The 13,769-nt window shown below is 36.2% G+C and overlaps 1 long non-coding RNA gene across 1 annotated transcript in view; it reads left to right on the top strand.

Moving 5' to 3' along the window:
* The window catches only part of LOC122231731, a 179,918-nt gene extending 166,871 nt beyond the window's left edge, over positions 1-13,047 (top strand). The window contains exon 4 of the long non-coding RNA XR_006208968.1: positions 12,809-13,047. This is a non-coding gene — a long non-coding RNA (uncharacterized LOC122231731). The remainder of the gene's footprint in view (positions 1-12,808) is intronic.
* The last annotated feature ends 722 nt before the right edge of the window (positions 13,048-13,769 follow it).

Here is a 13,769-nt window from a genome sequence, read left to right as displayed (position 1 = left end):
TTTTATTATAAGAGTTTTTCATGACATCAAACTTTCATTGCATGGTGTTCCAATGTATAAATCTTGTATCTACTATCATTTTTTTCTGTCAAGATTGAATTGGTTTCCAATATAACTTGTTTATGCTAATGTAGTACTATACTGAAGATTTTTAATCATATATCTTTGGGTACATCTGATTATTTTATTTGAAAATTCCTATATGAAATATTCACAGTGAATGGGTTTTAATTAAATATTATGGAATGTTCACATAAATTTACACCACCACAAGAGTATGCTGGTGCCATTGCACTATAACCATCTTATAATTGTATATTATTTTTATTTATTTTTAAGTTTTTATTCGAATTCTAGTTAGTTAACATATAGTGTCATATTGGTTCCCAAAATAGAATTTAGTGATTCATCACTTACATGTAACACTGAGTGCTCATCCCAACAGGTGCCCTCCTTAAAGCCCATAACCCATTTAGCCCATCCCCCGACACACCTGCTTTCCAGCAACCCTCAGTTTGTCCTCTGTATTTAAGAGTCTCTTATGGTTTGCCTCCCTCTCTGTTTTTATGTTATTTTATTTTTCTTTCCCTTCCCCTATGTTCATCTGTTTTGTTTTTTTAAATTCTACCTATGAGTGAAATTGTATTTTTCAGACTGACTTATTTCACTTAGCATAATATACCCTAGGCCCATCTACTTTGTTGTAAATGGCAAGATTTCATTCTTTTTGATTGCTGAGTAATATTTTGTTATACACACACACACACACACACACACACACACACACACACACACCACATCTTCTTTATCCACTCATCAGTCGGTGGACATTTGGGCTGTTTCTATAATTTGGCTCTTTTAGATAGTGCTGCTATAAACATCGGGGTGCATGTGCCCCTTCAAATCAGTATTTTTGTATCCTTTGGGTAAATACCTTGTAGTGTAATTGCTGAGTCATAGTGTAGTTCTATTTGTCACTTTTTGAGGAATCTCCATATTGTTTTCCAGAGTGGCTGCACCAGTTTGCATTCCCACTGATAGTGTAAGAGGGTTCCCCTTTCTCTGCATCCTCATCAACACCTGTTGTTTCTTGTGCTATTAATTTTAGCTTTTCTGACAGGTGTAAGGTGGTATCTCATCATGGTTTTTATTTGTATTTATTTCTCTGATGATGAGTGATGTTGATCCTTGGAAAAATGTCTATTCATGTTTTCTGCCCATTTCTTAACTGGATTTGTATATTATTTTTTAAAAATATCTAAGCACTAGAGTGTTAATATTATACTATTTTCCATTTATTTGATTAGTAGTATGGTAAAGTATTTTAAATGCATATTTTTATTGTTATGTCTAAAGAGTGTGGATGATTATTTTATTCATGGCTTTTCCTAAATGTTCCTTAAAGAAGCTCCACCAATTATATACCAATATGGAGGAACACCTCATTTTTAAGAATAAATATTGAATTGTAATAAGTAATACTTCATAATATTAAATGTCTTTAAAGTAGGACATTTTATAATTTTATACATCGTTGTATCCAATAATATATAGTGTATTTATATATCATAAATTATATTTATGTAAGAGTTATGAATATATTGTACATTGTATTATGTATTTTATATAAATAAAATGTTGAATATTATAAATATATAAATATAAAATATTTTACAGAAAATTAAATGAAGTAGGTACACAAATGATATGTTTACATTATATATTTCATAGTTTATAAGTATTATTAATTTTATATGATATATACTACATAAAATATATTGCATTATAAACATTTTTCAAGTATTTGTTAACTCATTCAGTTGTTGTTTAGTTGATCCATGGTTGTTTTTTTTAATGTATTTTCGAATTTTCCTATAAATATATATAATTATACTTATAAGTATAAATAATTAAATAATAAATATAAATTATGAATAAGTATAAATAAGTATAATATATACTTATTTCCCATGAATTTCTTCTTTAAAATCATTCCAATTCAAATAGCTGGTAAACATTGATTTTCTTTGAGTTGTAGCATTGATTTACTCTTCATAATGTTGGTAATTCTTTGGAAATGATTTGACTGGCGTTAGCTAGAGAATATTTTCCCAATGTCATTGTAATATACACATTAATGATGTTGTTATTACAGCACTATTCAAAACAGGCTGGCTATCACTGCTACAAAATATCCTCTTATTATGATCTTATGTTTGTTCCTGGGATTTTTCCTATTCCCTTTCACTATCTATGTGTGCAGGAGCTCCACAGCATGGATAATTGTGACTTAATAAAATTTTCAAAATGTAGTGTTAAATATTGTTATTTATTTTCCAAACTTTCTAATCTATTCCTAAGTCTTTGTCGAGGAAACCTAGAATAACTTGGTCATGTTTCTTTTCTCATTTATTTATGTATTTATTTATTTAATTTATTTATAGAAAGAGAGAGAGAGAGAGCAGGGGAGGGGTAGAGAGAAAGACAATCCCAAGCAGGCTCCATGCTCAGTGCAAAGCCCAACACGACTGTCAATCCCACCAACTGTGAGAACATGACACGAGCCGAAATCCAGAGTTGGTTGCATAACTGACTGAGCCACCCAGGTGCCCCCATCACATTTCTTCTTATTCCCACCACCATTAAGATTTTGTTTGAACTCCTGTTAAATTTCTGAGTTGGAGGGGCGCCTGGGTGGCTCAGTCGGTTGAGCGTCCGACTTCAGCTCAGGTCACGATCTCACGGCCCGTGAGTTCGAGCCCCGCGTCGGGCTCTGGGCTGATGGCTCAGAGCCTGGAGCCTGCTTCCGATTCTGTGTCTCCCTCTCTCTGCCCCTCCCCCGTTCATGCTCTGTCTCTCTCTGTCCCAAAAATAAATAAACGTTAAAAAAAAATTAAAAAAAAAATTTCTGAGTTGGAGATGAAAAATTACAAATAGAAAACAATGTCTGTTGACTTTGATTGGGGTCAGATTTCATCTTGAAAGTAAAGCTATTTTCCTGCCAGAAGGAAGAGTTGGATAATAATCAGGAGGGTATGAAACAATGTAGATATGAAGTCATAACTTATTTTCCCCAAGCAAGCTAAAGGTGCTTTTCCTAACTCTCATTTGTAAGCTAGGGCAGAGGGAGGAGTTCGGATTCACTGTTTGATAAAGTCTGCATTCTAGATCAAACTCCTCTCCTTCTGGTGTGGGATGAGTAGTGAATAAGAAAGAATCTTTCCAGGAATCCCCGGGTCGATCATGTGTGTGCACATGTGTGAAGGGAAAGGAGACAGCCATTAACCAGCCGGCATCTAACTCTGGATGATGTGGTTAGTATGCCTTTCTTCATACCACTGTCTCAGAAAGATACTGGATCCCAGAAGGGAGAAATAACCTCTTTCAAGTAGAGACTCGATAGCCCTTTGCTGAAGAGTCATGTACATTTCAAAAAAAAAAATTAGACAAAAATTAAGGATAATGCATTTTAAATTTTAAATAAGGAATGATTTATTTACTGAGTATAATCATAAAATAAAAGACTAGTTTTTTTCTATGTCAAAGTAAAAAAAAAAGCCTTGTTTATTTACATGCTTTAGAAAGTGAAGGTATTTTTCACACATATAACAGACACATTATTGTTCTAAAATATATTTTAGAGCTACCACAAAGCAATAAATTAATAATATGGGCAAAAATACAAAATCCACAGGAAAGTCAACAAGAATACTCATAAACATATGAAAACATGGTCAACCTCAGTAATGATTAGGAAAATCGAAATTACTGACAAATTAAATAGTTGTTTTTACATTCTGGTTTATGAAATGAAAACGTGTGATAGGGCTAAGTGTTGGCAGGCTCTGTAGGCTGCCAGAAATCATTGTATGTGTCTGGAAGGAGTTTACCCTCTCTACCTTGGAGGTATGACCATATCTAGAATTATAAAAGAAAAAAACCACACATACATATACTAAGAGATAGCCACAGCAGTGTTCATAACAGCATTGTTAATAATTATAAAGATTATTTTAAAAATCGAGATTCTGGGGCACCTGGGTGGCTCAGTCGGTTGGGCATCCGACTTCGGCTCAGGTCATGATCTCGCGGTCCGTGAGTTCGAGCCCCGAGTCGGGCTCTGTGCTGACAGCTCAGAGACTGGAGTCTGTTTCGGATTCTGTGTCTCTGACCTTCCCCCATTCATGCTCTGTCTCTCTCTGTCTCAAAAATGAATAAACATTAAAAAAAATTTAAAAATCGAGATTCCATCAATCGGCAACTGGATAAAAAGTTGTACATTCCTAAAGGAGAGAAGTCGTAAGGGGCAAACGAATGAACTAGAGCTACCCCTTTAACATGCATGACTCCTACAAACACACTTTGGAAAAGAAAAAAAAATGAGATTGCATGTAATATTCTTTATACAAGAATAAAATGGAAAAAGTAACGTTCCAAGATAAGAGTATTGTGATACACTTTTGGGTAAAAGTTCTTAGTTCACCTAAATGTATATTCCATAGTGGTTACTTGCCAGGGAGGTAATGGGAGGCAGTGGGAAAGGGAATATACAAAGAACATATTTTTGTAGTGGAATATTGTTATTCTTAAGTTCTAGAACTTGTTATATAGTTAGTTTTCCTGACGACCTGGAATCTTCTGCTCCCATAACATTCTCCTCAGGATCAATTCACACCACTTGGCCCTGTTAAAGTGAAGTCATTGGGTATAACCTCCTGTGTGTTTCTCAAGGGAACGGCAGAGTGTCATTGTGTCCACTTTCACGCTAACCAACATTCTGAGAGACTGAAAAGTTGAATGACACAGTGCTTGAAAAGTCGTTTCCATTCCCAAAACCTCTGCTACTTGTCCTTAGTGTCTCCATTCCCCCAAATCCTAGAAAAATCCTTCCCTGCTTATTTCAAAGCACTTCCGTTAGAAGCTCTCTTCTCTACCAGTTACTAAAAATAAACCTTCCTTTCCTTCAGGTTTCCTTGTCTAAAACGACTCTTTTTAATTTTTATCATTTTTTTAATGTTTGTTTATTTTTGAGAGAAAGAGAGAGAGAGACAGAGACAGAGTGCAAGAGGGCGAGGGGCAGAGAGAGGGGGAGACACAGAATCCAAGGCAGGCTCCAGACTCTGAGCTGTCAGCAGAGAGCCTGATGTAGGGCTCAAACTTAACAACTGTGAGATCATGACCTGAGCTGAAGTTGGATGCTCAACCAACTGAACCACCCCAGTCACCCTTGAAACAACAATTTATGCATCTTTTTTTGTATCTTAATTATTTCATAGCAAATAAATAGAATTTTTTAACTAAAACAGTCAGTTAGGGGCACCTGGATGGCTCAGTCCAGTTAGTGTCAGTCTGTTGATTTTGGCTCAGGTCATGATCTCACAGTTCATGAGTCCGAGCCCCACTTGGGGCTCTGTGCGGAAAGTGCAGAGCCTGCTTGGGATTCTCTTTATGTCCCCCTCTTTCTCTCTGCCCCTCCCCCACCTGCCTCAATAAAAGGATAAACATTTTAATTAATTAATTAATAAAAGAATCAGTTAGTAGTTCCTTCAGGTGCAATTCCTTGTGGAGGGTGTTAATCAAGGATAGATCATAATTTCTTGCGCCTTGCTTGCCTTCACCTTTCCCAAAAGTTCCTCCTCTCCTCTCCTCCAGGCAGCCATCTTGGTATCTCTCCCTCCCACAGCAAACCATCACTACCTTCTCCAACTTTGATTCTAGGCCACAGAAAGCTTTCCATCTATGACTCTGATACGGAGGCTGCAGATGGTTTCCCTGAGGCTTAGACTTGGGTAGATGCTCTAGTGGCTACAAATTCCTATTGCTTTCCTAGGGGGGACAGGCTTCTCTTCCCATTTTCTTGTTCACCCCCCACCAGATGTTTTGTGTGGTGTAGTAGCAGTGGCAGAGTATTGCAGAAGAGACAGCCTGGGGCCAATTTCTGGAGACTGGCAATGTGGGTGTGGGGAAGATACTTAATCCTTGCTAACCCAAGTGTCTGCTGCAGACATGTGACTGACGATACCAGTATGCAAGTGAGAACATGCATTAATGCCCATACAGTGTTCACTTTGTCACTAGATTTAGTTCTGAAAACATCTCATACAGGGCTTTTCCCTGCATTTTATTGTTGACTTCTTTCAGCACTGGATGAAACATATTGAAGTGTGAAATGGTCAATTATAAGTGGATAAAAAAATCGCTTAGATAAAATATTGTTAAACTGTGTGGCTGCCTTCTTTATCTCAAGGCAGGGTGTATAGGAATGCAATGATTTGGCACTTTGGGAAGATGATTTTATGAACAAATTCACAGTTGCCAAGACCAAAAGACCTCATAAGTCAATTTCATGCTGAGTTGTTTAAAACCATTTTCACATCAAACATGTCATAACTTTCATACTTTGCAAATACCTTGCAAAGTTTGAATTTCTGTGAGGTAGACCTTGCATGATTTATTTCTTCTTTAATCCCTTTGGGGTATTAATTTAACCTATGGAAATACTCTCAAACATTCACACTGATGAAAATAGATTCAGGAAGGGATATCAAGAATATAATTTTAAATGTCTTTCAATAAATAACCCTAAAACTTGAAACATATATCACACTTTGAGGCATAACCTGTGTTTGCCGAAATATCATTTATGAAATCTATGATTCCTGCATTGACCGAGGGCTTCATTAAGTATCTTGTTTGAGATTCTCTAGCCAATGGAAGTATTAAGAAGTGCCTTTCTCATGTTATATTAGAAAGAGTTCTGGAGTATTTCATTCCTTTTAGGTCATAGCAGATCTGAATTTATGACAGTGTGAGCTGGTATTTCCTGGGACATCTGCTCTGCAATTAGAATTTTGTTTGGGGTTAGCTTTACCCGAGATTGAGAAGCAAATGAACTTTCTTTTCATAAATCTGCTATTCATTCTTCAAGTATTAATCTGTCAACCTTAACATATCCTCAGTTAGTAATCTTTGTGAAGTTTTGGGGAGTTTAGTGACCAGCAGATCTAAGAGTGTAAAAACTCAATGCAAACCATAGCTATCATCTCTTTGATGTTTCAACAGAGATTTGTGAGCAAACAGCAGTGGCAAAGAGAATTACCTTCCCCATGTGTTGGCCAGTACGCCTAACCTCCAAAGTCCTGGTTCTATTACCATGGCTGGCAGAGACACAGTGAAGACTATTGTAGTTCACAGATGGACATGAGAACCAGAGGGTGGAAGAGACGGGGGGGAAAGGAACACAGAAATAGAGGACACAGAAGCAGAGACAAAGACAGAAAATGACCAGATAGAGAGACAGAGAGAAAGAGAGAGGACACACAGTCAGAACTGGAACTGTCTGTGAGATAAGCAGAAAAGATATTAGCCATTAATTATGCTCATGGCCCTTAGCACATTGTCCATCACCTAGAATTTTCCCGTGTCTGTGAGATAAGCAGAAAAGATATTAGCCATTAATTATGCTCATGGCCCTTAGCACAGTGTCCATCACCTAGAATTTTCTCGAAGTGAAGCCTAGAGCAAGATAAGAAGAACCCTACTGATCCTTTTTCTTAGCTGTCAAGGAAGGTGATGATTGTTTACATACTAAGATGTTGAGTAATCTCAGTACTCTGCGTTTAAATATGGTGATTTCAAGTACACTAACAAACTTGCGCTGAAATGTCTGAAATATTGGAAAGAAAATAATTTTTTTTGAAAAATACATTCACTTCGATTGAAAATAAAATCCAGTTCTGAATGTTTTATCATTTAGTCACCTGGGATCATTTCTGATTTTCAACCGGCAGCCAGGGTATTCCACTTCCATTAACTTGTCACCGAGAGAACAACTTCTGCAAATATTGTGGCAAACTGTGTGTATTTGCATGTTTGCTGTGTCTTTGCACATGGGCAAATAGGGTTTGGAAAAGAGAAAAAGAACATTTTGTCATTTTTTCCCTCTATCATTTGTTTGCATAGGAAAAAAAAAAAAAGGAAATATGTAAGACTGACCTCCCTGAAAGTCTGAAATTGTCTCCCTGGAAATTACCTTTGCATTTTAAACAGTTGCTTATGCCTTGGTGACTTAACCTTTCTTCAGCTCAGAAAAAAAAATGTTGAAATGTAAAAAAACTAGAGCTTGGTTTATGAAATTCAGAAAATTTTACTTAAAAACAGTATTTTAGAGTTAATTCAATAATTTGAAAAAGTAAAGAAAACTTTGAATTGAGATCTGACTTTCCTTTTTGTTCTGTTTCTAGAAGTATGTCTACCATTTGTCATTCTTTGTTTATAAGCAAATTCGGTATCTTTAATAAACTACTAATTTGTCCAACCACAAAGTTAACTTTGCACTGATTAAGATCATTCTGGCGTCACAAGTGTATGGAAATTTTAAAATTGAAGAGTTATACTGTCAAACTCCATAGGGCTTCTAGATCAACGGAAAGGTGATATGTTTTCAGATAGCTAATTGGGTCAATTTGGATAATGTACATCTCTATATCAAGTAATTTGGCCAAGGGATTAGAAACGTCAATGAATATGCAGTTCTGGATCTATGGGTAGAATTAATAAACCCATATACTATGGAATAAAGTGTTGGAAGAAAGGTTTTAGCAAAGAAAAATGTATTGCTGCTCTCAAGATAAGGTACATAGATACTAGATCGCAGATACAGCAAATATTGTAACAAAGGCATTGCTGCAAATCTTTTTCCTGGCTTATCCATTTATTCTTGCTAAAATCAGCAATATATATATTGTATATTTATATATTTAATAAATATACATGTATTTATCTATTATTTATATTATATATATTTATATTTATATATTTAATAAATATATTTATATTTATTATATATATATATGTATACATTTATCACATTTCTTTGTTTGCTGTGACATGAGGGTGAGAAATGCTTGCCAGAAATATCACAGCAACAAGTTCACCTGTGTCTCTCCCACTTTGATCCAACCTGTCTCCATTTGCCCTAGGAGGAACACGATTCTGAAATACAGTACCAAATACATAAGCAGTCGATGGAAAACCAGCACTGCTGAAGAGGAACCAAAATGAATGAATGGCAAATCTTCTTTTGACATTTCTATCACCTTTCTGCCTTCGTTAATATTCCTCTTCCTCAGCATGAGATGATACATAGGAATGTCAACAACTTGCCATGTATTTCCATCTCCAAATATGTGCCTTTCATCAATCTGCTGCTTACAATCCAACTGACTTGAGATCTACATCCCAAGAAATGGATAATTTATCATAAAAATGAAGAAGGGAAATAATTCAAAGACTTCAGGTCCAGTGATTAATCTTTGAACGGGAGAGGTCTTTGTTAAATTCTGTGCCTAGGAGTGGGCTGGGGGTAGCCTGAGGCAGGCTGCAGCTCTGAATCAAATCCCTCACCCCCACCTCACCCCTGCCAGAATAGCACTCATTAAATTTGTTATATACTTTGACTTTTGGGCCATACTTTCTAAAGTTTGACCTTCTAGGAGGTTCCTAGTGAAACCCCTTAAGTATGGCAATTTCTGCTGTATTCTCTCTTTACTAAACCTTTTTAGACTGTAGGGGAAGAAAACCTATGGTGGATAGGTCTGAAGCTGGCTTCAGGCTCTGAGCCGTCAGCACAGAGAGGATGGGTTTGTTATCTTGTTTTACTCACTGATGGATACCCAACACTTAACACAATAGATACAGTAGGTCCTCAGTAAAATTTTATTGAATGACTCTTTAGAGAAAAAAGGTCAAGCAGTGGTAAGTGCCACGCAGATAATTTGAATGGGATGATATGATACTGAATTGGACAGTGCTTGTATATCGTCATTAGTGGACATCTTTTTGATGAGATAATGTATTGATTAAGATCTCATGACAAGGCTCTCAAAGCATTTATTATTTTAAAGTGAATTTCCCTTAAGATTTTAAGGAAAAATCATGTTTTATAGATAGCCACGCATCCCACCTATAAAGGTCTGCCTTTTATACATTTTACTACTACAGAAAATAAAAATAAGCAATATTGTTTTCAAGCCCTTAAATATAAGAGGACTTTAAATATTTACATTTAGAGAAACTTAAGGAATTTGAGGAACAAGGAAATAGAGGTTTCCTATGTACTACTCAAGGAAGAACTAATGCTGGCAGGATTTGATGTTTTTCTTCCCTTCAACGACTTTTTAAAAACTCTTTAATGTAGATGTTTTTACTGCCTATATTTCTATAATTTAGCTATATCTTTCTAAAAGCTGCCTTACTCACATTTGTAATTTCTTTGTTCTTGTCCATAACATTTCTATCGCAAATGCTCATTCTGGAAATTTGTGTCCTGCTTACCATTGAGGTCCTGCTTACCTGCTTACCAATTGTGTCCTGCTTACCTTCATATGCAGAGGTCTGATTTTGCATCTAAACTTTTCTGTCAATTGAAAAGTCGAAGATTGACTTGTCTAGGTAGGATTATAACAAGCATCACACTTATTGTAAAACTAATCTCTTTGGAGGCACATGAGACGACATCATGGCTATGAAAGAGACAAGACCATCTGCTTTATTCGCTGAATTGATGTAACAACCCCAGAAATGTTCTATGGATTCAGTCCTGAATTCCACCAACACCATTATCTTGTTTCTGTTTGGCACAGACACCTTTATGGTTGACATTTAGATAGCATTCTCAAAAACTAGATATAAGTGTCAAATAATTATTTAAACCTATCGTGGATTTAGTTTCCATAAGTGTTCCTAAATCTTTATTTCAAGTTTGCTATATGTGTGTAATGTTAAAACCCCAGTGACTAATAGATAAGGCGTGTATATCAAATGTTAATATCCAATGTGCAAATAGTGCCTCTTTTTTACTTTTTTTCTCTCTGTAAGCCTACCTATTTTGAGCTTTGAGAAGTTTTCTCTCCAGGGGTGCCTGGGTGGCTCGGTCAGTTGAACGGCCGACTTTGGCTCAGGTCATGATCTCACAGTTGGTGAGTTTGAGCCCCGCATTGGGCTCTGTGCTGACAGTGGGGTGTCTGCTTGGGATTCTCTCTCTCTCCCGTCTCTCTCAGTCACTACCCTACTCGTGCTTTCTCTCTCTCTCTCTCAAAACAAACAAACAAACAAACAAAAACAAAAAACAACTTTTAAAAACAAAAAGAAGTTCTCTTTGTTTAAAACAATGGACACTTTTCATGTACTTGGTTCTACTCTAAATGCTTAAGCATAGTAATGCATTTAATGGTCATAAACAATCCAAGGGAGATATAATGTTACCCTTATGTTGCAAATGGGGAAGGAAGCACAAAGAGATGAAAAAACATGACTAAGGGTGTCAAACTGGGAAGTGGGCAGAGGCAGGGGCTATAATCTTCAGCACTGGCATTCTTTTATTATAGTATCTTAGAACTGGCTTAAAATAATCTATATCCACCTTATCCATTCTCTTGAATCATATCTTCCACCATTTTAAAAATGTTTCTGGCTAAAGAATTCTGATTTTTATTTTGACTCACTTTATGTGGAAGCTTCTCCGTGGAAATTTATCATTTCATCTTTATCATTTTCTGAATTTTATCTGTGTCCATTTTTTCATTTTTTGTGTAAGAGAAATAGGTCTAGATTGAAGATATATAGAGTCATGAACATGGATGGGAAAATACTACCTGTTGAAATTTTTATATAAAAACTAATATTGTGGCTCCTGGGGGGCTCAGTCAGTTAAGTGTCTGACTCTTGATTTCAGCTCAGGACATGATCTCATGGTTGATGAGATCGAGCCCTGCATCAGGGTCTGCGCTGACAATGCAGAGCCTGCTTCAGATTCTCTCTCTCTCCTCTCTCTTTGCCCCTGCCCTGTTGGCACTCTCTCTCTTTCAAAATAAATAAATGAACACTTGCATTGGTCTTATTTCTTATAAAAACTCTTCTTTTCCCAGTTGGCTCATTTTTGTGATCTTTATCACCCTTATTTATTTATCATCCAACTCAATCATCTCCGAACTTCCTCCATGAGAGAAGTTTAAATAAAGCAATAAGTTTGGATGCATAAGTAGTTAATTGACATTTGTACAGCTCCGTAATGGTGCAAACAGTTTAACGTGTATTTCAGTCTTGTTTCACTTAACCCTGTGAAGTCTCTGGATAGATAGTGTTATCTCAGTTTGCAGAACACAACGGTGGGTCAGACTGTTTAAATGACATAATGTTCTATAGTTATTAGAAGGGTGGAATTAGAACACAAGCCCAAACACCGTATCACAACAACACGTCTCTTCATGTTTCTTTCTTACCAACTAATGATGCATCAGGAAACTATATTGTTGCATAATGCTAGAAAATAGATGCTCATTTGAGTTTATGTACTTCACCCCCTTGAAGTGGTGGTTAGATACATAGAGAAAACACATGGAAATAGTTTCCAGGTAGAAGGTTCTTTGCAATCAGCTAATCCAAACATACCACTTCGCAGATAATACACACACACACACACACACACACATACACCCCCACATCAACCACTCTGATGATTCAGAAGAGTATATATTTTTAAGTGACACAATTTGGCAAAGGCCCCACAGTTTTTTTTCCCAAAGAAGAGAGATAATTAATATTCATTGAAAGAACAAATGAGGGAAGATATTCCTTAGGACTCTAAGATGTTTCTGAAGTACATTTAACACCTAGGGAAGAGTCTGGGTTGACAAAGCCACAGCAGGTCCCTTTAAGTGGCTTACCAATCAGGAAGTGCATTTTTATTTTTATTTAGTTATTTATTTGTTTATTTATTTATTTATTTATTTATTTATTTATTTTTTAGGAAGTGTACCTTTTAAAGTGGAGTCAGCTTATCACTGAAATGTCAACAACAGGGGTCTGGTGGCCACATCTAGTCTTACAGGTAAGAACCAATCCTGCAGTTTCCTCTCAAACACCTCTGGAGCTTGAAACATGTTCATCTGGATGAATGGCCTGAGAAAGAGTTAACTTTTATTAGTGAAAGTGACCAGGACAGGCTTACCCTGATGTGACCTCACAGTGCCAACTCCTCATAAACCTTCTAATCTTAATGCTGTGAGCTTTCCACTGCTACAGAGATTATCTTTTTGTTTTAATTATTAAATTGACTTCAAGACTTGAAGACCAAGTTCATATACACAGATATGTGCTTAGAGATATTTATCTCCAAAGGATATGATAATGAGTGTTTACAAGCCATTCATTATAAATTCTGGAACCACAAAGAACAGTGGAGAAAAAGCTTTCAGTGGGCGATTGTAGTTAGTTTATCATGAACATTCTGGCTTAGGTGTGCAACTTGAGAGCAGGTTAGGGTAAACTGACCAAGATCTAGAAGGCTCTGGGCAACTAGACACATTTGGTGCCAGAAATGAGAAAAGGGATATGGTCACAAGGAAAAGATCTTGAAGCAATAGGTGACATCCTGTTTCATCTAGCTCAGCTATGACTTTATGTATATTTTTGGCCCTGGTAAATATGTGCTACATAAAATTATATAAGTTAAAAATGCGTGTTTTTCATTATTTGTGAGTAATGCAGAAAGTCAATAACCATAGTCATTTGTAATTTTCCTGAGTTGAGATTTAAATCCAAGTGGTTGGGCATGGGACTGAGACATGAAGAGTCACTTAAGAGAAATCCAGGCAGCCGTCACATTCTCATGTCAGGGAGGTCACTATTTCCCTTAATCATCTTGTCAGCAGTAATTCTTCTGAAATGGTATTTAGACAGTAGTCAAGGTTTAAAAGGAAGGATTCTTA

This window comes from Panthera tigris, chromosome D2 (genome assembly GCF_018350195.1).
Source record: "Panthera tigris isolate Pti1 chromosome D2, P.tigris_Pti1_mat1.1, whole genome shotgun sequence".
In the NCBI taxonomy this organism is placed as follows: Eukaryota; Metazoa; Chordata; class Mammalia; order Carnivora; family Felidae; genus Panthera; species Panthera tigris.
Note: the sequence above shows the minus strand (reverse complement) of the source record. Positions and strands in the feature narration are given on the sequence as shown.